The sequence below is a fragment of the Equus quagga genome, chromosome 15 (genome assembly GCF_021613505.1).
Source record: "Equus quagga isolate Etosha38 chromosome 15, UCLA_HA_Equagga_1.0, whole genome shotgun sequence".
Classification (NCBI taxonomy): Eukaryota; Metazoa; Chordata; class Mammalia; order Perissodactyla; family Equidae; genus Equus; species Equus quagga.
This window is the reverse complement of record NC_060281.1, coordinates 47,931,543-47,953,326: the sequence shown is the minus strand read 5'-3', so window position 1 is coordinate 47,953,326 and position 21,784 is coordinate 47,931,543. Positions and strand designations below refer to the sequence as shown.

Genomic DNA, 21,784 nt, shown 5'->3' with positions numbered 1-21,784 from the left:
CCTTGGGGGGTGGGGGTGGGTGGAATGGACAACTAAACTGGGCTTGTCAAAGAAAGGTAAAGTATATAGTAGAGGTTTGAGCCCCAGAAGAAAGCAGTTGACTAGGAGGGGACAAGACAGAGAAAAAAGAGTCCCTCACTGATAGTAAATCCAAAGCCAAAAATATAGTCTTTACCAAACCCACATTCAAGGCCGAAAGCGATAAAAGAAGTCTCTGAGTGGATTTTATTATTTAAGAGACCACTAAAAGCACCCGGGAATGGACGGAGGAAGGTTAAGAAGAACCACAATCCCACAAGCAAGCTGAGTGGAACAGCACCACATACTAAGGGGGTCAAGATGTGACTATTTTGGACCTGGAACTTAAATCTGTATAAAGTTAACTACGCTTGTGCACCAAAGGCGGACTTATTTCTATAATTAATGTCACTCTCTAAGGTGAACGATGGTGGATAAGGTAGGAAAAGGGATACAGTTAGTCAAAGTTAGAGTAAAGTAAACGTGTTCTGGTGAAGCAACCACCCCACTTCCTCCTCTGGGTGGTGCTTGAAAAAAGAAAGTACCACCATACACCATGAGCCATCCAGAAGTCTAACATGTTTACACAGTCACAGAGCAAAATATATGCATTTCACAATTTCTTAAAATATGGATTATCAATAGCAAGCATTATTTAGATTACCTAAATCGAGAGATCAGTAGCTGCACGATTTTTACTGGCCCTGACAATTGTGCATTCAGGCAAAATTTTACAACTGTCTTCTCTCCATACCTTCTTTGTTTCCCAATCTTATCCCTCTGTCAACAATCCCAACCTCACTGCTAGACCCTGACTATTCTCTGGTTCTTTCTGCCTTATGCCTTCCGGAGCAACAGGTCTTTCTCCATTGATTTCTCCAGTTTCTCCTTCCAGATGCACTCCATGCATTCTTTTAGAATGGTCCAGTTCAGCATGCCTGTTCACCCAAACCAGGTTATAACGCTGTCAACTGCATCTCCTGTAGCCACGTCAACGCCATTAGGGCGGGCCTCATGTCTGTCTTGTTCCCTTGCACACCTCCAATGCTTAGAACTATACAAGTACATAGCAGCCCCAAAAGAGGTATTTGTTGAAGGAATAAGTGAGTGATGAGTGACTAAGTAAGATTAGAATATAAAGACATTTTCTCAGTCTCTCACCATTCAAAAGTTGTGCTTCACTCTGTCCTGGCACAGTCCTAAGGCACCCCAAAGACCCTACAGGACTCTATGAATCGAATCTGGTCTTGCAGATAGGATTCCTACATGGTTGCCAAAACGGGCTGGATATGGAGCCAATCAAAAGCTGCTGGACCACAGGTCCGAGGCCACAGCCTAGATAAAAGTGGTTAAATATTCTCCCACTTTTCTGCCTCCCTAGAGAAATTCACTCTGGTAAGCCTCTGATAATCATCACATCTGCATCTCTGCACACCAGCCAGCGAGTCACAGCAAGAGAAGCATTTCTTCTCTCTGTTTGAGTCCCTACTGATTCTGTAGTTTAGGAAGAATCTAAGTGCTAACCAAATACCAAATGTTCCATATGGTAGTGCTATTACCATTCTCACTACTGCGACGTACAGCCTTTCTACCTACACTCACGAGGTGCCTCACTGGAGTTTGGCAGAACATTGTGAACTCTTTTCCTGACCTATATACGCTAACACATTTGTTGTTCTCTCTCCCTTTATGAACCTATTAATTTGATTGAAATAACATATGTATGTGTACAAATACAAGTTTTATTTTCTTATTCATCCTCATAATCATTTAGAGAATAATTTATGAGCCATTAAAGTGGAATTCTTAAGTTAAACTGTCTCAAATTAGGAATTCAGATGTTCCTCTTTTACTGAAAAATACAGAGCTGTTCAAATTAGACCCGAAATTTGGGCCAAAACACATGTGGTGTCTACATACACAGGAGTTGCAGAGTATCCAGTGATAGGCACTGACTGAAGCCAGACAGGTCGCCTTGTGTTTGTCTCCTTAATGCCAAATAATTCGTTCACTCTTTTTCCTTCTACCTATCAACCTTATAATGCAGCTAAAGGGTTGAGGGACCCAAACCCCACGGTTTTCCCTTTTATGTTTATGTAAGATAAAGCATACATTTCCTAAGAGCTGGGGGTCTCTCTTTCTACCTTCTCTTTCATTCGTTTAGTGAGAGGAAGCTTATTTAGTAATGGGGGAAAGAGGTGAGCCTAGCAGGGCAGCTCGCCTATGGAGCTGGCCAGTTAGAGACTCTTTATGTGCAGTTCCAAGAGGTCAGGAAGCTTGCTGGACCCAAGGTACTCGCTGTAGCACAGTAGCCAGGCAGCCTGGGGTTGGGATGAGGCTCTGCTCTCACACTAGGGCTGCTCCAAGAGTCCCGCTGCCAGGTGACACAGACAGCTTGATTTCACAGCTCCGTGATAAATGGGCCTCTGACTTGCTGGCTTCAACCAGGCAGTTTCTCCAGGACTGGGACTGCTCCACAAATTCAAGTTAAAGCCATTAAGAAATATATTTAACTTTGTTTTGGATACCAGAGGAGGAAGAACAGGAGGAAGAAGGGAAAAATAATTTTACAGGATTGGGATTAGACTACAGTCAGTGTCATACTTTGCTTTTTTAAATTTCTATCGTGACCATTTTCTCTTATCATTAAATATTCTTTTGAAATAGGACTGTTAATGATTTCAAACATGTCACATTAATTTACTTGCAACAACACTCTAGGAGATGGGTACTGTTATCTAAATTTTACAGCCTTAAGACACTGAAACATAAAGTAACTTGCCCAACGTCACATCTCAAGAAAACAGCAGAGCTGGAATTTGAGTCCAGGCAGTCTGAAGCCTGCAGTCTTATCTACCATCATCTATAGCCTCTGAATCACACGGTGCTCCCATAATTACATTTAATCATGCTCCCAATGTTGGACAGCTATATATAAATGTACATGTATTTATACACACACATATATACACGCATCTTCTTTTTTTTTTTTTGAGGAAGATCAGCCCTGAGCTAACACCTGCCAATCCTCCTCGTTTTTTTTTTGCTGAGGAAGAATGGCCCTGAGCTAACACCCAGGCCCGTCTCCCTCTACTTTATATGTGGGACACCTACCACAGCATGGCTTGATAAGTGGTGCATAGGTCCACACCTGGGATCTGAACCGGCAAACCCCAGGCCGCCAAAGCAGAACACGTGAACTTAACTGCCACACCACCAGGCTGGACCCCACATATTCATAGTTTTTAACGAATGAGCAGTACAACTTCAGACCCATGTTTAATGAGGGCTGTTTATTAAATACCTTTTCATTCTTTTTTTTAAGATTTTATTTTATTTTTATTTTTTATTTTTCCTTCTTCTCCCCAAAGCCCCCCAGTACACAGTTGTATATTCCAGTTGTGGGCCCTTCCACTTGTGGCATGTGGGACGCCACCTCAGTGTGGTCTGACAAGGGGTGCCATGTCTGCACCCAGGATCCGAACCGGCGAAACCCCAGGCTGCCCAAAGTGTAGCACACGAACTTAACCCCTCGGCCACAAGGCCGGCCCCCTTTTTATTCTTTTTAAGGAATGAAAAACTATGTTTTCCCTCGAAAATGTATTCATATCCATTGATCTCATGGCAGTCTAAAAATATGTAGCCAAAAAAGGGAAAAACTTAAATTTCCCTAGGACCTCTTCATGCCCTCTTGATTTAGTATTATTTCTCAAATGTCAAAATCTGGTAAGTTTCAAGCATGCTACTGTCTACAAGAGGAAAGTCCTTCAAAATAGCATGATTTACAGATAAATGCCTTGCCCCTAAAAAAACACATGGAGGCACCAATTTCTCATAATCAATTGACAAAGACTTTTTGTTTTCAAAATTCTCAGCGCTGGAGAAATTATATGGAAGTAGGTACTGTCATACACTGCCTCTGGAAATATAAATTGGTATGACTTTACTGGACACTAGTTTGGCATAGCAAGTACCAAAAATCTTAAAACTCAGAAACTGTTAAATTCAGTAATTTACTGCTAAGGAATTATCCTAAGGAAGCCATAAATAATGGCAATACAGAGTAATAAGAACATTCTTGGTAGCATAAAAGCAAAATAATTAGAAACAACCTAAATGTCCAACTAGAGGGGATCAATTAAATATATTTTAGGACATGTATTCCATGGTATACTATATAATCATTAAAAATTATGCTGTGAAAAAATATTTGTTGCTATGAAAAGATGTTCATTATTACATTATTAGGAGGAACAAAAAGGTTAGATGATAGTATATATTATATTGTTCCCTACTACCATCTGATGGTGGTCTCTCTCGCTGAATTTATGAACATTATCCTCAGAATTATCCCTTTTTATCAATGCTTTGTCATCCATACTAATCAGTGATCTCAAAATAAACAAAAGTTATTTTCTTTACCACAAAAAAAGCAAAGCTTTCATTTTTATAAAAGAAACAAAAAGAATTAATAGATGGAGAATATGCGAATATACAGACGGATGTATGCATGCTTATGTTGTGTGTTTGTGTTGTGTGTGTGGGAATACATATGTAAACAACCCCATCACTATCTTGGGGACTTTATAATTAAATGATAGTTATTTTTGGTTAAAAATTTTGGAGATATTTACCTGTACCATGTGCTTTCATCACAATGGAGAAACAGAAGCAGTCAGTTCCTTCCCAGCAGATCTTTTCGACACAGATTTTGCTTGAGTAGAAAGGGTAGCAGTAGAGAAACTCACTGTAAAATGCCTAGACCTGTAATTATAAAAAACAATATTACCACTGAGTTAGGCAGCTTTCTGTGGCCTTCACTCACATTAGCTGAAGGCAAAGAAAAGAGAAACATATTTGCATAATCTCTTCCTCTCTCTCTTTCTCACACGCATGCACAGTTCTTAAAAGAGATTGTCAAAAACTCAGTAAGCAGACACATAGCCAGTCCTCCTCCCCAGGGATGAGAGGTTCTGGCCATGGGTTGCTTCCCATCACATCTCTTGACCTTAGCGACATCCCTAGCCTTATGATCCTCTTCTTTCCCCTCCTTCCCTGCCTAAGGATTCCAAAACTTCAGAGAAATAAAAAAATAAAAAATAGTTCTTCTCTAGAAAATGTCAGGGACATTACTGAATTTGATGCTCTCTAAGATTCCTTCTGGTCACAAAGTTAAACAAATTCACTACAGATATTTACCGTAACAGCCTGCCTTTCACTTTCGCAACCATACGTGTCTCTCTATTGAGGACTCAGGTAAAGCATGCTATCAAGGTTATCCAAAGTCATCATTAACATTTTCTGAACACTTACCATGCTCCTGGCCTGTGCTAAATCTTTACCCACCTTACCCCACTCCACTGCACCCTTCAAGGCAGCCAGTAATCGTTGTTATCTCTGTTATTGACAAGAAAACTGAGAGTTCCTAGAGCTAGTAGATATTCAAGCCAGTATTTAAACCAATATCATTCATGGAGGCCGTGATTATAATTTCAGTATGATACCATCTCTCTAAAATTGATCTTTTTATCAACACTCCTGTACTTATTACAAAAACGTTAAATATCAAATCAACATCATTTTTCCCCAGAGTTGATATGTCACCTAAGTCTTAGCATTACTAATTCTTTTTGGATTTGACTGTCCTTTGATTTTAGTCCCCAATCTAAATTGAAATCAACATGTTCATATTTCAAATGAGAGTAAATTTATAGTTATTTCAGCAAATTAAAAACGTCAACTAAGCCCAAATCCAGATGCCAAAACACTGAGGAAAAATCTAAAATCCAAGTCCTACCTAAACGGTTAAATAAAAAACATCAGATAATAAAATCAAGAGCCATATGTGAATCCCTAATTTAAGATACAGAAATAAAGAGAGGAATGTCTATACATTGTAATATGTCTATGTTGTAAAAAAATACTTAAACATTTTTACCTATTTACAAATTCCACAAACTATAGGTCTTAGAATCACTGTAACACAACATAGATATAAGCATGTCAAGAAACCAACAACATTCTTTACAGGTCACATCATAATTGCCCCCTTTGTACACATGCATTTGTGTAGGTATTCACTTACATTACTCTGGTTATGCTCTGCACCTCTGAACATGCCAGTCTCTCTGATTAGCATATCTTTCCCCTTCTTGCCAAGTAGAAAATGCCTACTCTTTCTTCAAGGCCAACTTTGACCCTCAATCCTTATGACGTCTTCCCTCCCTCTCATCTGACGTTTTCCGGAAATCCAAGCAGAGTGGATTTGGCCCTCTCCTCCATTTCCCTAGCTCAGCAATGGCACAAACATCATCTTGACACCCTCCTCTCCCAAATGATGCCCCATATGCCACCATCTAGTGGTGGAATCTACCACCAGCACACCAACTCTACTCTTCCCCTGCATCACCACCTCTGCTCTAGGCCGCCCACCATCACCACTCTGGTCTATTACATTAGTCCCCTACAGCCCACTCTCCTACCACCCATCCTCAGCTCCTGCTTAAACCACTGCAATGGCTTTCCACTGAGCTTAGATTCCTAACATGGCCCCAGAGCCCAGGATGGTCCAGTTCTTATGTTCTTTTCCAGCCTGCACTCCAGCTCTTCTGGCTTACTTTTAATCCTCAAAAGCGTCTTGCTTTCCTAGGCCTTAAGCCCTTTGCACATGATCTCTTTGCTAAGACTTCTCCCCAAATCACCACCATCTTCACCAAATGGCCTTCAATTCTTTTCTCCTTTGGCTCTCTGCTCAGTCCTCTTCTGGAGAGACAGCCTTTCCTGACCTCTCTGGCCAGGTCACCACCTCCCCCTGCAAGCTTCTTAGAATCACTCTCCCTGGTGACACTGATCACCTTTGTAGTTTACATTTTTTTGTTAGTTTCATTGATTAATGCTTGTTTCCCCTACTAATTAGTAAGCTCCAGGAAGACAGAACTGTGTACGCTCTTGCCCACCCACCCTCTTATCTTCAGTATTCAACACAATGCTTGATATGTTACAGGTAGTCAATAAAAATCTGCTGAATGAACAAATGAGAAAAGGAAGAGGGGTGGGAGGACATCACTTATCAAAACTTAATTAGCATTTGTTGAGATGCTTTACTGATGGCTTTTCAGCATGCAGAGCATAAGGTCTGCAATCCTTTGACCAGCATGCGAGGCTCCATGTGACGTGAGCCCAGCCAGCTGTGTCACTCCTCCTGCTGCACTTGACACTCAGCACCTCTGGATTCCTGTAGCTCCCTGACCAACCTGCCTTGTTCCTGCTCATCTCTACGCCCTGGTCTATTCTGCTCCCTCTGCACATCGCCTTCTCAAACTCAAACTGATTCTTCAAGTCCCAGGGCTGGGGCTGCTGTTCTGTGAAGCCCTCTCTCATATTTCCTGGGAAGCTGAGACCCTCTTTCCCCATTTTCCTACAACACTCTGTACCTATCTCCATTAAAACAATTATCATATTTGCCTGTACTTGGTCTTAAGCAAATGCATCTCTCCTAATACATCGTAAGTCCCTTAAGGCAAAGAAAGGGTGCTGCCTCATCACACTAAGCCCAGACTAGCACAGCAGCCTGGCACATAAATAGTCAATATAAATATTTGTTGAATGAAGAAATGTACATACACACACACATACATACATACATTAAGCATCTATCATACATACGTATATATTTCATATGTACAAAGCTCTAGAAGTGAGCATTTAAAATATATTAATATAGTATATTTTAATTATTATTACACGTTGTGAGGCATGATGGTTATAAATTCATCTGTAAAATGGGCATGACAACATCTATCTCATAGGGTAGTTGAGAAAATTAAATAAGCTATGTAAGTAAAATGTTTAGCACAGAGCTCAGCATACTGGAAGCACCCTATAAATATTCATCATATAATCATGATCACCACCAACATTATCGTTAGGGCAACCAAACTGAATTTATAATTCATGCTTCAAATTCAACAGTTTTATTTGCCAACATTTTTTCCTATTAAAACATTAATTAACTTTAGCATCTCTGTAAGGCCATAAAAACAGCTAGAGAGGCACTTAGCAAACTAAGGATTAAAAAAAAGAGTCTTATTCTCTACAGCTGAAGGACAAATTATTGTCCTGTAGTCATCTGCCACCTATGTATAGAGGTACAAAAGCATCAACAGAAAAGAAGTATTTCTGTACAAAAATTACCTATAAAATCTAAATGACAGAAACAACAAATATTATCATTCAAGTGCTATAAACATCTAGCTGAAATAATTAGAAATGCTTACTGTAAATTATTTCTTTTGCTAAAAAACAGAGATACATATTCATCCATTTCTTTTCATTACTGGACAGAGTAATATGACTTTATAAATAAATATTATGTATTTGTCTAATGAATATGCCAGTAAATGTTTGAATTAATAGCAAACACTTTTCATACATCGTCTATTAGATGCTATTCTGATTTAGAATTGCTGAAACTTAATGAAATAGACTATGCAAAGAGGAAAAAGGAGGCAGACAATTTTGCAACAGTTTTTTGGGAAAGAATAACGTTAAGAACGAATTGTTTACAAATGCTGTCAGTACTTAGTTGAGCAGAATGAACTGGTAAAGATTATTCGACAAAGCAAACTTAGTGGTTTGTCCTACTTTGCTCTTTCTCTTGCATATTGGCCAAATTCAACTAATGACTACTATTTTATATACTGCGTGCTACTGAAATATAAGATACTATCATTATTGCATTTTGAGATTTCTATTCTCAAGCCATCTTTCTCTCCGTGATAAATGGTAAAACCCAAAGCAAGTCAGATTCCTAATTGTGCTTAACCATTTTCTGAGAAGTATTAGAGTTAGAGAGGGGAAATATCATAAAAATGCTAACTTCTTAACTTCTGATTGCTGTAGCACTAGTAAACTACTTTTAAACGGAATTATAATTCTATTAATTGCCACAACTATTGACCAGTTTAACATAATGCAAACATACCATTCTCTGCACCATCATTAAGGTGGGAAGGTAGAGCAAACAAATTTAGCAAAAAAAAAAGTCTTAATTCACTCAGATAATTTTTATAAATTATCAGTTGAAAACACCCTTCTTACTTATTCAAACGTTACTCTTCTTTTAAGATTCAGCTCAGATGTCACTTCCTCTGTGACATGCTGCCACATATATTGTATTTGTCCTGCGGTGTGATGATCTGTTATCCTCTCTTGACTGGGAGCTCCTGAGCGTCAATGACCAGGTCTGTGCATTCTTCCTAACAACCTACTCAGTTCTTTGCACATAAAATATCACCAGTAAATACTGGTGCACGTGGTTCAATGTGTCAATGAATACACACACTTTCATACTCTTCAGACTATGGTGAAAATGCCACTCTTAAGACCACAGTTAAAATGCCACTAATTGTGATCTAAAGCTAAAGGTTACATTTAAAAAAAAAAAGAATTCCATTTTTAGTGAAATGAAACTCTTAGCATTTTCACTTCCAGATGCATCAGCATTACATAAAAGATGTTGAAACTATTTTAGCAAATAGACATGCTGCACATTTTCCTGTCTGAGAATTAGTCTGAAAAATACCAAGCTCGACAGGGGCCTCTGGGTGTTCTCATGACAAACGTTCGGTTAAGTATTGATTCCACACACTCATGGAAATCTAGAGTAAGACACGACCTCACAACGCCAGCTTGTCACACATTAGGCTACTCAGCTGCTTAAGAATAAGCTGATGATCCCCTGGAGGGGTCTACCCACCCCTCCGGCACTGGCCGGCACTTCAGTGATGACGAATGCTAGCAGCAGAGAACTCCAGTCCTCACAGAAGCACACCACCAGCACTGGGTTACATTTTCCACTTTTACTGTAATTCTCATTCCCACACGGACCAATTTCTCACATATCCGCTTTTAATTTTTCAAGACTGAGCCTGTGAGCCTGTGACAATTTGCCTGGCTGCGTAACATATTACATCTTGATACACATGACAAATCCTACTTCACTCAAAAGGCCATGTTTTGCTCAGGAAAAAAACAGTGTGCAGCAAAAGAACAAGTTTCTCATCATAACCTATCCAAGCTGATCATCCACATTCAGAACTATTAGTCACTGTTGGGACAATAAATATGGTTTTTCCAAGAGGTCACCAAACCTTTCTTGCTGGGGTCTCCTTCTTCCACGCCCCACAATTTTCTAGACATCGGAGGAAGAGGAGTACAGAGGGCTTCTATGTCTTCTGTCTTATTCCACTTCTTGGGTATTGTCAGCCTCACCCTAGATCCTCAGCCACCCAATGACCCCTGGGATTTCACTGCCAGACCGCACCTTCTAACCACTCCTGCATGATGCCACGACACTGAAGACTATGAAGAGGACTACAACAGGATATAGGTAGAATGTGGGAGCAACAAGGGAAACTTCTGGCTTACATTATCACCTTAAAACATTTGGGGATTTTTTTTTTTTTTTGGTGAGGAACATTCGCCCTCAGCTACCATCTACTGCCAATCTGCCTCTTCTTTTTTTCTCCCCAAAGGCCCAGTACATAGTTGTATATCCCAGTTGTAAGCCATTCCAGTTCTTCTATGTGGGATACCGCCACAGCATGGCCCCAAAAATATTTTTAAAATGTAATGTACAACATGACGACTATAGTTAACACTGCTGTATGATATATATGTAAGCCGCTAAGAGAGCAAATTCTAAGAGTTATCACAAGGAAAAAATCTTTTTCTTTTCTTTTTTTTGTATCTAATGGGATGATGGATGTTAACTAAACATTTTGTTTACATATATTGTGGTAATCATTTCACAATATATGTAAGTCAAATCATTGTATTGTACACCTTAAACTTATGTGCTACACGTCAATTATATCTCAACAAAACTGGGAAAAAAATTTTAAATTTAAAAAACATTGTGTTATGCAAACTGAAACCTCCAAAAGAATGTATGCAACATATATATGATCTACAAGGCATAACAATAAAATGAACACCCATAAACCTACCATGCTACTTAAGACATTGCTAGTACTGATGCACCTACCTATTTGTTACTTCCCTAAGCTCTCCCCTGCCTCTTCTCCAGAGGTAACCACAATCCTGAATTTTTATGTATTATTCCCTAACATATATGTTAATTTTATTTGATTTTGAACTTTATAAATAATTCTATCATATTGTATGTAGTCTTCTGTGGCTAGTTTTCTTCACACAATGTTGTTTCTAAGATTTAACTATATTGTCACAAGCAGCTGTAGCTCATTCATTTTCTCTGCTGTATAATATTCCCTTGTGTGAATTCTTCAATATTCTTCTGCTGATGGGTTTTCTTAATTTTTAGTTTTTAGTGTTTTTGTTTTTTTATTTAAGAAACAATGCTGTTTCCATTAGAAACAATATACATAAGCAAAATTTCTCTGGGGTACTGCCTCGGAATGGATGGCTGGGTCACGGGGTAAATGAATATTTGCTCTTACATAATAGTACCAAATTATTTTCCCAAATAGCCATGCCAATCTACACTCCTACCAGCAGGGCACCCCATCATTTTTGTAAACTGTTAAATCGTTTAAAAATCAAGAAGGAGATCTGTTTGATCTAAAGCTGGTGTTTTTATTTTATAGGCCTGAGTTATGAACATCCATAAAGGAATACATGTCCTAGACCTCTCTGTCACACTGGTGAGTTTATACTTTGTTCTCACTAAACAAATGAGAGCTCCTTCCTAAGATATGTTTATCTTTTTTCAAATGCGGCATTAACTAACTACTTGGATTGGACTGAGGATAAATAATTTCAAGGCTCCTCATGGCTTTATTTCCCAAACATTCGATTCTTAGCCAGGTGGCTACCAAAGGTATCAAAGAATGCTGTAGAATATATTAGGTCCCAGGGATCAAAACTGCCCGCTTGGAACAGGATGTCATGTACAAACTTAAAATACACAAAACTATGGCAAATTGAGGAACTCTTTATTTCCTTCAATACTAGAGAGAAATAGAGAAATAGATAACTGAAACAGACGAAGAAAAGCCTTAGTAGCTTTTATTTTAGAAGAGCAAAATAAAAAAACTTTTGTAATTAGGTTTTGACAGGCTTCGAGGAAAATGCTTCTTCCCTCCCCAAAAGCCCAAGGTCAGAGCTTGAGGCTACGGAACCTTTACTCCTGGGTCAAAGTTTGAGCTCAAGTCAGCCAGTCCTACATCCTCCGGCCCCCCACCCCCACCCCCTGCCCCGCCAATCTACAGACCTGGCTGGGTCTGAGCGTAGATTTAGCAAATAAAGAACATGAGGAGAGGCAGGAGGAGACTCGAAGAACACACTGAACAGAATCTCTCATTGCTAGAACAGTATCGAGTAACAGGATAACACTATAGCAGACAATGTAGTTAACTGGGAGTGCAACTAGTCTACCTTCTTTAACTAACACGAATGGAGACCAAGGCAACGATCTATGAAAAGCCAATTTGGGCCAGTACTGTGCAACAATTTCAACTTTGTTCCCTACAGGCATTTATTATTGGTAGTAACCACTATCTGAATTTTAAATTACCCTGACCATGTTTTCCCATTCTTTCTCCATCCTGGTCTTTCTTACTGGTTAACCCCAACAAGCAGAGAAATGTCTGAAGAGCAGGCACTGAAGGGAGATGAAGAATTGGAGGCCTTCACCTATACACTGGATGTCTCTGAAAAAGTGGATGTGCTAAAAAGCAAAACAAACAAGTATATGTTATGAGTGCCTGTGAAGTCATTTATTTGAGTTTTTTGGGCATCTATTAGTGAAGTCTTATGCTTCTTATTAGATTCTCGCACTGTTTTAATTAGGTACAGCCAAGGGGCCTTGTTTTAATTACACTGGTGGTACCTTCTCTTTTTAGGCCAGTAAGCTGGAACCCAGCCAGGCAGTGTTAAGAGAGCAAGCCTTTCCTTCTTGGTCAAAGCTCTCCAACTCTGGTTTATTTTCTACTAAGATCATGGTAAACACAGCAACCCTACTTTGATATTTAGTGTCTGGTACTGGATGCCCACAAATACGATGGGGAAAAAAAACCGTCTGTAACCTCAGGTGAAAACTCCAGATGATGACAGCTTTCAAGACTGGCAAAAATTTTAAAAGCATCACATTTTAAAGGATCCCTTTGTAACACTGCTATGTAAAGATCCTATTAAAATATAGTCATTTTACACAACTACAAAAAGCTTTTATTTAAAACGACTTTGTATTCCGATGTTATAAGTGTGCCTGGCTTTTTATTCAGCGACTAGATTATCTTTTCAGAAGAACTACTGTACTTCATTGTACGTGCTTAATGAGGGACTAATTAGTCCTCCCCCCATCCCTTTAAACTCCTATGGGAAATGAGGTCAGAACCCATTTCCATGCCCAAAGCACCAGGTGGGGGCTGCATCAAATTCTACAGCGGCACAAAGGGGAGCCCTTTTCCAAGGCAGAACAGGTATGAGGACAAACCTTCAGCAAGGGCTATGCTCTCCAATGTCAGGCACACAGTACAAAAAAAGCTAAACGTTTATTATAAGATCTTGCAAAGGAGCTGTTCCATCAAGCTGGACCACCCACCCACACGTTCATCTCGGCTCCTCCTCTCCTGTCCTGACTGCCACGCGGCCCGCCTTCCCGCTCCCTGATTGGCTGTCCCGTAGGCTAAGACGCACACCTCCAGGGCGCTGGGCGGAGGGAGGGACCACTGGCCGCTGCTCCACCGGCATCCCGCCTCCTCTGCCATCTGCATCCCAGCGCCCACAGGGGAGTGCCACCGCTCTGGGACACGAGCCCGCAGCGGCTCCGCGGCAGCCTGCCAGCGGCTTGAGCTCCTTACTCCTTTCTACAAGAGGCATGGTGAGCAAATTAGAGGTTATGAACACCTCCGGTGGAAGGAGGAAAATTCCTTTGGGCTTTGTAAGGGAACTTCGTCAGTGGCGCGTCTCCAAGGTATAAGACGGATGTGCTTCACCCTGCCTGGCATGTGTGAACCGCACCTTTTGCTGGTCACAATTGTGGCAGCAGTGCAGGAAAACGTTTCTTTGGGAAGAATGTCTCATGTTCGAGGACGCTGCTGGCCCCTTGATAAGCAGTTCATAAAGCTATTTTCGATGTAAGGGAAAGCATATTCCTAAGGGTAGCGCTGCCAAATCCATGATGAGAGAGAAGCCTGGCAGTAAAATATTTGGGCTCCCAACACGAGTTAAAGTTTATTAGGAAACCAGGAAAGCACACATCTCTGGCCAGGGACAACAAAGAGAAGCAGCTGAGTTCTAAATTGTGCTGGAAATAGAAGCAAGCAGTCTGGGATTAAGTAAAAGAAGCAGAGTCAATTTAGAACGGTGCTTTGATGCACGGTACATAGCCTGTCACACCTTGCAGGGGCTGGCTGCCAAGGGGGTATGGTTTTAAGATCACAGCCCTCCAACAACTCTCTGATACCTGAAACTCCATAATTAGAGTCTTTCCTTTGGCTTAAAGATTCTGTATCTTTAAATTTCAGAATAATATGCTACCTTGGAAGTGGAATATCCAGATATCCAAAAAAAGAAATATATACACACACATATGAAAAGAGAACAGGTCTTGAATCACAGTTGAGTATTAATCCTAGCTTTGCCACTTCTAGCTCTGTAAGTTTGGGGAAGTCATTTATTGGCTTGACTCTCAAGTTCGTCAGTTGTGAAATGAGACAAGTATCTGTCTCAGAAGGCTGGTGCAAAGCTGAAGTTCAATTACGTATATAAAGGTATGTGGTCCAGACAACACACATAGCAGACATTTGGACACCAGTCTTCCTCTCGTTTTTTACAGAGCCCGTCCTAATAGAGGAACAAGTGAGGATAATGTGAAGACGCTGGCTTCCTGATGTGGAAATGACAAGAAGGTCAGCAAGGAGGGGGGCAGCAGAAGAAAAGGGCACCTGGTGGCTGCAGGCTGACATGTATCTGCAATGCTGACTGGCTGGCAAGACTGTGAAATTAGAAACTTGCCTCCACCAAGGAGCCATGCCTCACCCCTCCCAAGACTCCCCCTTGCTTGGTGTCCAGCTGGGCAGATGAGGTGTGGGGGCCCATGTGAACAGCTGTACTACAGGGTCACCTGCAAGGGAGAGGGAACAGGTGAAGCTATGACAGGTGGCAGGCAGGCAAGTCAGCAGAAGAGACTAAGGGCAGCTTCTAACTTGCTGAAGCCCAATGATGCCAATCACATCCCACTGACCCAAAGGGCTGGTCAGTGGCTGGAGACCTTCCTAGTGACTTACCAAAGACTGGCTTCACACCAAACTGTGTAGCTGAACATCCTGTCTTTTCCTAAGCATCCACACCTCCACACTTAAGGATTCTCCCTTACCTCACTCTGAAGAGCCAGCCATCGTTGCCTTCAAGGCATGAACCTTGCAACCTCACCAATCACTCAGGTGAAAGAACCAAACAGAGAGGCCTAACAGTGGCAGGAGGGGAGGGACTCTAGAGCAAGCCGATGCAGAAATATATTTTTAGGTTGGGAAGACTTCCGAAATCCAAAAGGCCGCGACACAGAAGATAAACTCTCCAAAAATTTCCTTTCATTATTGCTGCCCATAAAAAACAAGCTTAACCCGAATGAATAGGAAGGAGAGAGGTAGTTTTAATAATAAACAGTAACAGCCAACATAAGGAACAGTGACACTATTTAGACACATTAATAGGTCAAGACATCAGCCCTTCTGTTCCCCCGAAAGACCTACGTGGAGCACCAGTGACGTGCAGAACACATTTTGGAGATCACTAATCTGACAGCATTTACTGCTGTAGTGTTACTGGACTGTGACTTAAGCAGATTCACTTCTAGAAATTTTCAAAATGCAAAACCGGGAAACAATAAGACACATACATGGAAATCTTGTGAATGGTTTATTGTGTTTTTCTTATGCAGCGAATTATCAGCCATTGCTTTCTATTTAGTAATCAAGGTTAATAATCTTGGGATCATTCATTCTGTGTATTATCTGTAATAAATCTGAAAATCCCAGTTGAACTTACCCTAACCCCCTGGTATACTTTTGGGCCATTCCCTCCTTCCTTTCTGTGATGAGCTGTGTGCACAAAAAATGCGGCACAATTTCAATACTAGTCTGAGCAAAACCGTAATGGAAAGTAAATGAAAGCATCGCACAACGTTCCCAAAGCGAAAGGAAATGATTTGGGAGTATACACATCACTGACTGTATTCCATCAGCACAGATAATTAAAAGTTGACTATATAATAATATTAAACACGGGTACAACTTTTGGAAAATTTCTCCCTGGTATTAGCTATGCAAAAATGTTCAATGCTAATCAAATTCATCTCTTCTTAAAAGCAGTGTATAATAAATGGGTAACCTAAAAGGGATGCTTTGAAACAGTATGCTTCACTATTGTTTGATTATTCTAAATTTAAAACTCCAACAAAGGGAAGGATTATTCTTCCTGAGGTTCAAGATTCATGAGGATTTGGTAATGCAATTCCTTTAAGAGAGCAAATAAAAAAATTGCTATCTACAAGCTGCCAGTGTTTTAGGTCTGTATAGTGTTTTAAAATCAAAGTCACCATTCATTCAACAACAAATGTTTGTTTGAATAAATGAATGAAAGAAAAGGCCTGAAAATACTTTCCAAGTTTAATCACCTGTAAAGTATGAATCAGGCAACAACTTTAGTCATCCCCAAGTGCACAGGCTGAGACGAGTTAAACGTCAGCTCTCACCCAGCAGTCCAAAGCCAGACCTGGAAACTGCTATCATGTCCTTTGATTCTTAGAAAATAACCCAGCTGTCAGGGCCTGTTGCTTAGGTGTCTCACCACAAACTCAATGCAACCTGGAATGCATGTTATCTAGGCCAGGTGAGGTAAGATTAAGGAAGCAACACAAAGCCGGGCTTGTTCCTGAAATTATACAGGAGTCCAAAAACAGGAAAAGAAAAGAAAAGAAAAAAACCCCATCAAAACGCTAAACCTGAAAACGAAATTCCTAATATTAATATAATACTAATTTGTTAACATTATAAATTTTGCTCTAAGGAGGCACATCGAGCAAATCACTCACTGCTCATATTGATATCATTTCAAGAGTAGGGAAAAATGTTCCTGCAGGATACTGAAGGAGAGACGGAGCCCACGGCTCCCCAGGGCACTCAAGTTTATTCTTCCAGCAACACGGCTAACACCCATCTTTTTCAGTTCTGACCTTCTACCAGGATGCAATCCACGAGCCGGCCAAATATGTAAAATCTATTTGTTTCAAGAACTCAGAGGAGAAATACAACCACAAGAGGTTTTGCAAGTGGAATCTATTTTGCAAGGAGAAAATTCTCCCGCTTTCAGAGTGAGGGTTCTCAAATCGGAAATCTTAAAGTTTTCAAAATCCATGCCCAGAGAATTAATAGTACCCACCACTAAGCTGTCCTTTGAGAGCTAAGCATAAGCAATGCACTGGCCCCAACATCTATTTTTCTGATGCCAGAGGAAAGTGACGCAAAGCTGTCCTGATCTGAATCATAGAGTAGGTGAAGTTCATAGGTAAAGTTCCTCTACTGGATCCTTCTCCTTTTGTCCCCTCAGGTGTCTCCTCTGTTTGCCCCAGGGCTTTCTGTTCTGTAATTCTTTTCCACCTCTACCTTGTCAACATTAACACCAGCGAAATGTTATATTGTTCCGATAGGAATATAGTCCGATCGTTGTTTTGCCTCCTAAAAAATATGCGTCCTTTAAACCTTTTCATCTTTAAATTAAAGACTCAAAAGCTTTACTTTCCTTTAAATTCCAGCATCAGCCAGCAGCCAACATTCTGAATTGGGAGACAGGTTAAGGTAACGCCCCTTATTTTTAAAAGCTTATTCTGCTTCACCTTGAAGGCCTGCCATAACGATGGAAGTATGCTGAAATCACAAGCTGGAGTCATACTCCACTATGACCTTGGGCAAACTCTATCACTGAGCCTTCATTACGCATTTGTAAAGTAGGAATTATTACAATATAATGTAACATGATATAATATAATCATTATGAGATAATGAATATAAAGTGGCTGGCACCTTGCTATCTTAAAGACTATACTACCCTCAGAAAGAACACAGTGGTTCCCAAGTGTCCGTAAGTGCATCTCTGGGTTCACCCAGCCATATCTGCTGAAGGCCAGTTACCTAGAATCGCGGAAAACGGCAAGAGCCTGATTCTTGTCAGTTTCGGAGAGATTGTGGCCTCGGGCCCTGGAGCCAGGCGCCCCCTAAAGGCAGGTCTGAGATTAGTCTTTCTCTCAGTTACCATTCTCTTTTTCTCTGGCTCTTTTCCTGCCTGAGAGCATCTAAACCCTTTCCCACTCATCTCCTCCCCATGCCCCTGGCCCAGGAAGCCCAGACAGTGGGGGTGCAACACCATTCCTCACTGTGCCACCTCCGCTTCCCAGTCCCCACCCTCCATCCTGTAGTAGAATTCTCATGCGGGAACCTTCAACAGCCCCACAGTTGAGTTTACACAGCCTTGAGCCCCTGGCAGACAAAACCTAATTTAAAATAAATTTCCACAAGGAAAGGCATGTTTTGAGATGAGCAGGTGACCCAGCAGGGAGAGAGGTTCCATGTCATCGAAGCACTAGCCTTGTCTGAAGCTTCATTAGGAGGTCTGAGCTGAATTTTACAAATCCAATAGAAACACTCTGGCAGAGGTTTAGAGAGGCGGGAGAGGACACAACCACAACAGAACGGGGAGGCTTCACCAGGACAGGCGGGAGGAAGGAGGTGAGGCACGGAGAGGGAAGGCTGCAGAGTGAAGGGAAAGAAACAACCAGGCGGCAGCAGAGGTGAGGGCAGGGCGAGCACCCACAGGCAAGGTGCACGGAAGGCAGTGCACGGGATACTGGCAGGCAGCGCCTTGGGAGCTCTCGCTGTCACAACAGCAGTGGCATGAGGGACATGGGCTGAGTCCCATTGGTCCCTGTGCCTTGGCCAGGATTTTCCAGGTTGGCATTAGGAGGCATAATCTCCTCTAGAAGAACAGGACCCCGTGGGAAGGGCCATGGAAGCCGAATCCATGAACCAGGGGTCTCCCTGTGTGGTCCTCTCCTGGGATAAGGCCTTGCGAAGGGGAGACTGGTGAGGGCCCTTTAACCAGGTCTGAACGTGGGGAGAAGACAATGGGGAGCAGATGCAAGTGCTTCTCAAGAAACCCTCAATAAAAAGAGACAAAGAATAGTGGAATAAAGAAAATGCATCACACTTGGGTTTTAGAAGAGGAGGATATCAGGGAGCCCAATGGTTAGAGGTGGAACCCAGGATGTCTACATGTTATAATATGTGAATTACATCCATGCACAGGTATGCATCCTCTTATATATCAGATCAGGAGAAAGAAAACCACACTAATTATACAAATTGGAAAACAAATCAAGGAGTGAAAAATGATAAAAATTGTTTTAATTGTGTAAAAGTAATACAAATTATAGTCATTTATGTGAACTGCTTCCACTAATGCCTAATTGCCAGGCAGCATAATATCAATGAAACGTATCATGAACTATGTGTTCAATTAACTCACTCGTGTACATTACATTTTGTGACAACACTACATTGTTTCATATGTTCAGGCTTCTTATTATCTGATGCCTATGACTGCACCTTCTGGGAGCTGGAATGGAGGTTAAGGAGATCGCTTACTGTAACCCTTTCATTTCACAGATGGAGAAACTGAGGCTTAGAGAGCGTATGGCTTTCCCAAGGCCACAAGAGAACTAGTTTAGAGCAGAGCTGGGGATGCAACAGGGCTGCTCCTGATCCCTGCACTGCTCCAGGGCTGCCCTTAAGATGCTGTGCGCTTAGACAGCCCTGCAGCGACACAGTCCCTTCCCCATCAGTTTGCAAGACCGTTTGGTCTGATTCATAATTATTCAAGGAGCACAGGAAACACGTATGATGCTTGGGGGAAGATAAGTGCAGGCACAGAGATGCTGGAGCTCTCAGGCGACTTCTGGATAATACATCTTTAGAAAAACTTACAGCCTCTTTCTCTGTAAGAAAATCAATAGGAGAGTCAATAGGGTACAGTAGAAAAAACGAAGGTTACTAGACAGAGACCTCAGGATGAGCCTCAAAGCTTAATAGCTACGTGGCCTGGGACAAGTTATAGAAACTCTCCAAATCTATATCCCCTTAACCATAAAATGGGCATGATGATGATACTTATTCAAAGATTTGTGGGATTAGACGAAATGATCTATTAAGAATACACATATTAAGAATAGCACAGTACATATGCTCAATCAATATTCAATCAGTATTTCTTTACTATAGACTCCTTGCATAGGGCAGCTGAAGAAAGCTTCATCTTTAAACACACGTGGTGTGTACCTGGATGGTGACAGGTCTTTCCAAGGCCAAGTATATGTTATTTCATAGACAGCTTTGGAAAGCCTGTTCCAAAGAGTCAGTGTCATATTCATGTCTAATTTCAAAATAGAATGCCAGTGTCTGGGGTGGGAAATCTAAGGGAGCGCTGTAAGATCTCACCCAGTCTGCTTCCACCTGGCATGTCAAATATCAAAACACATGCAACCACGGTCAATCGTTAAGAACCACCTCTTGCTTTACATCAAAACGTGTTAGGAGAAAACAAGGATACCACAGATCAAGGGTATCCCAAAATCATTCCTTCTTGATCCCTGATGATGGCTCCTTGCTCATTTTTCGCATCCAAAATCTCTAGGAAATCCATCACAGATCCTAATGTGGTCCACCACAGGATTGCAGCTCACAGTACATCCTTTTGGGTACCCATGAGCTGGTCTGCAATGCCCAAGGCAACAGAGGAGAAGGCAGCTGCCCAGTCTGTAGATAAAGGTTCCTCAATTGATCCCTGGTGAACCCACCAGATTCTACATCTGTCTTCTTATCACATCCCCTCCCCATAAATAATTTTATCAGTAAATGAGAGATTAAAGTCTCATAGGGAAAAAAATCAGGAGTTTGTGTCATGCTATAAATGAATCTCTAGCTGAAACTGCTACGTGCACAGTGCGATTTCACTAAGAGCCACTGACTCTGCCTGCAAGCCTGAATATTAGACCAGGTCTGTTCCACACAGCCCCAGCAATGTTGCCCTCCCTCTCTTCTAGAACTGTCTGTGACCTGAATGTTCCAGTAAGCAAACAAGCAAGCCAGATCTATCTACCTCTCTCTTCTCTCTCTCTCTTTCACACACACACACACACACTCTCTCTCTCTCTCTCTCTCTCTTTTTCTGAGTCACCTTTGTTGACAATAATTAAACTTGACTGGTAAAAGGGGAGAAAATGCAAGTCAATGAATTAAGCTCCTCTGGATCCACTAAGCCAAGCCCCTGGCCCACTCTCTGCTCTTGGGCACTTTGTTTCTATTTTGTAGCTTCTGACTACATTGTGTTACATGTGGAGAGAACCATTTTTTGACTCTTATTCAATGACGTGTGACACTATTGTTCTTTGTTTCTTTAAAACATGTTGGCATTCTTGCTCTCCCTTAGTAGGAGAGGGCCTGCAAGGATCGCCCAAGCTTCCGGGCTGAAGCAATTATCTGCTAGGCTGAAAAACCAGAGTTCAGCTGCCAAACTCCACCAGGAAAAGTGCAAAGGGTGAAACGGGCACCACTCTGAATCATAAAGATGATTGCAGGTGAGGTGACTGGCTGCAACTCGGGTGTTCTTCTATACCTAACTGGACCATGCAGGATGACACTCCTGGGGACCGCTACAGAGATACAGGTGTGGC

General features: G+C 41.4%; 1 protein-coding gene across 4 annotated transcripts in view; it reads right to left on the bottom strand.

The window, feature by feature from the left end:
* The window catches only part of ATXN1 (ataxin 1), a 378,660-nt gene that overhangs the window by 227,377 nt on the left and 129,499 nt on the right, over positions 1 to 21,784 (bottom strand). For all 4 annotated transcript variants that reach the window (XM_046639025.1, XM_046639026.1, XM_046639024.1 and 1 more), the window contains one exon: positions 4,653 to 4,782. The gene's annotated coding sequence lies outside the window, so the exon portion shown is untranslated. The remainder of the gene's footprint in view (positions 1 to 4,652; positions 4,783 to 21,784) is intronic.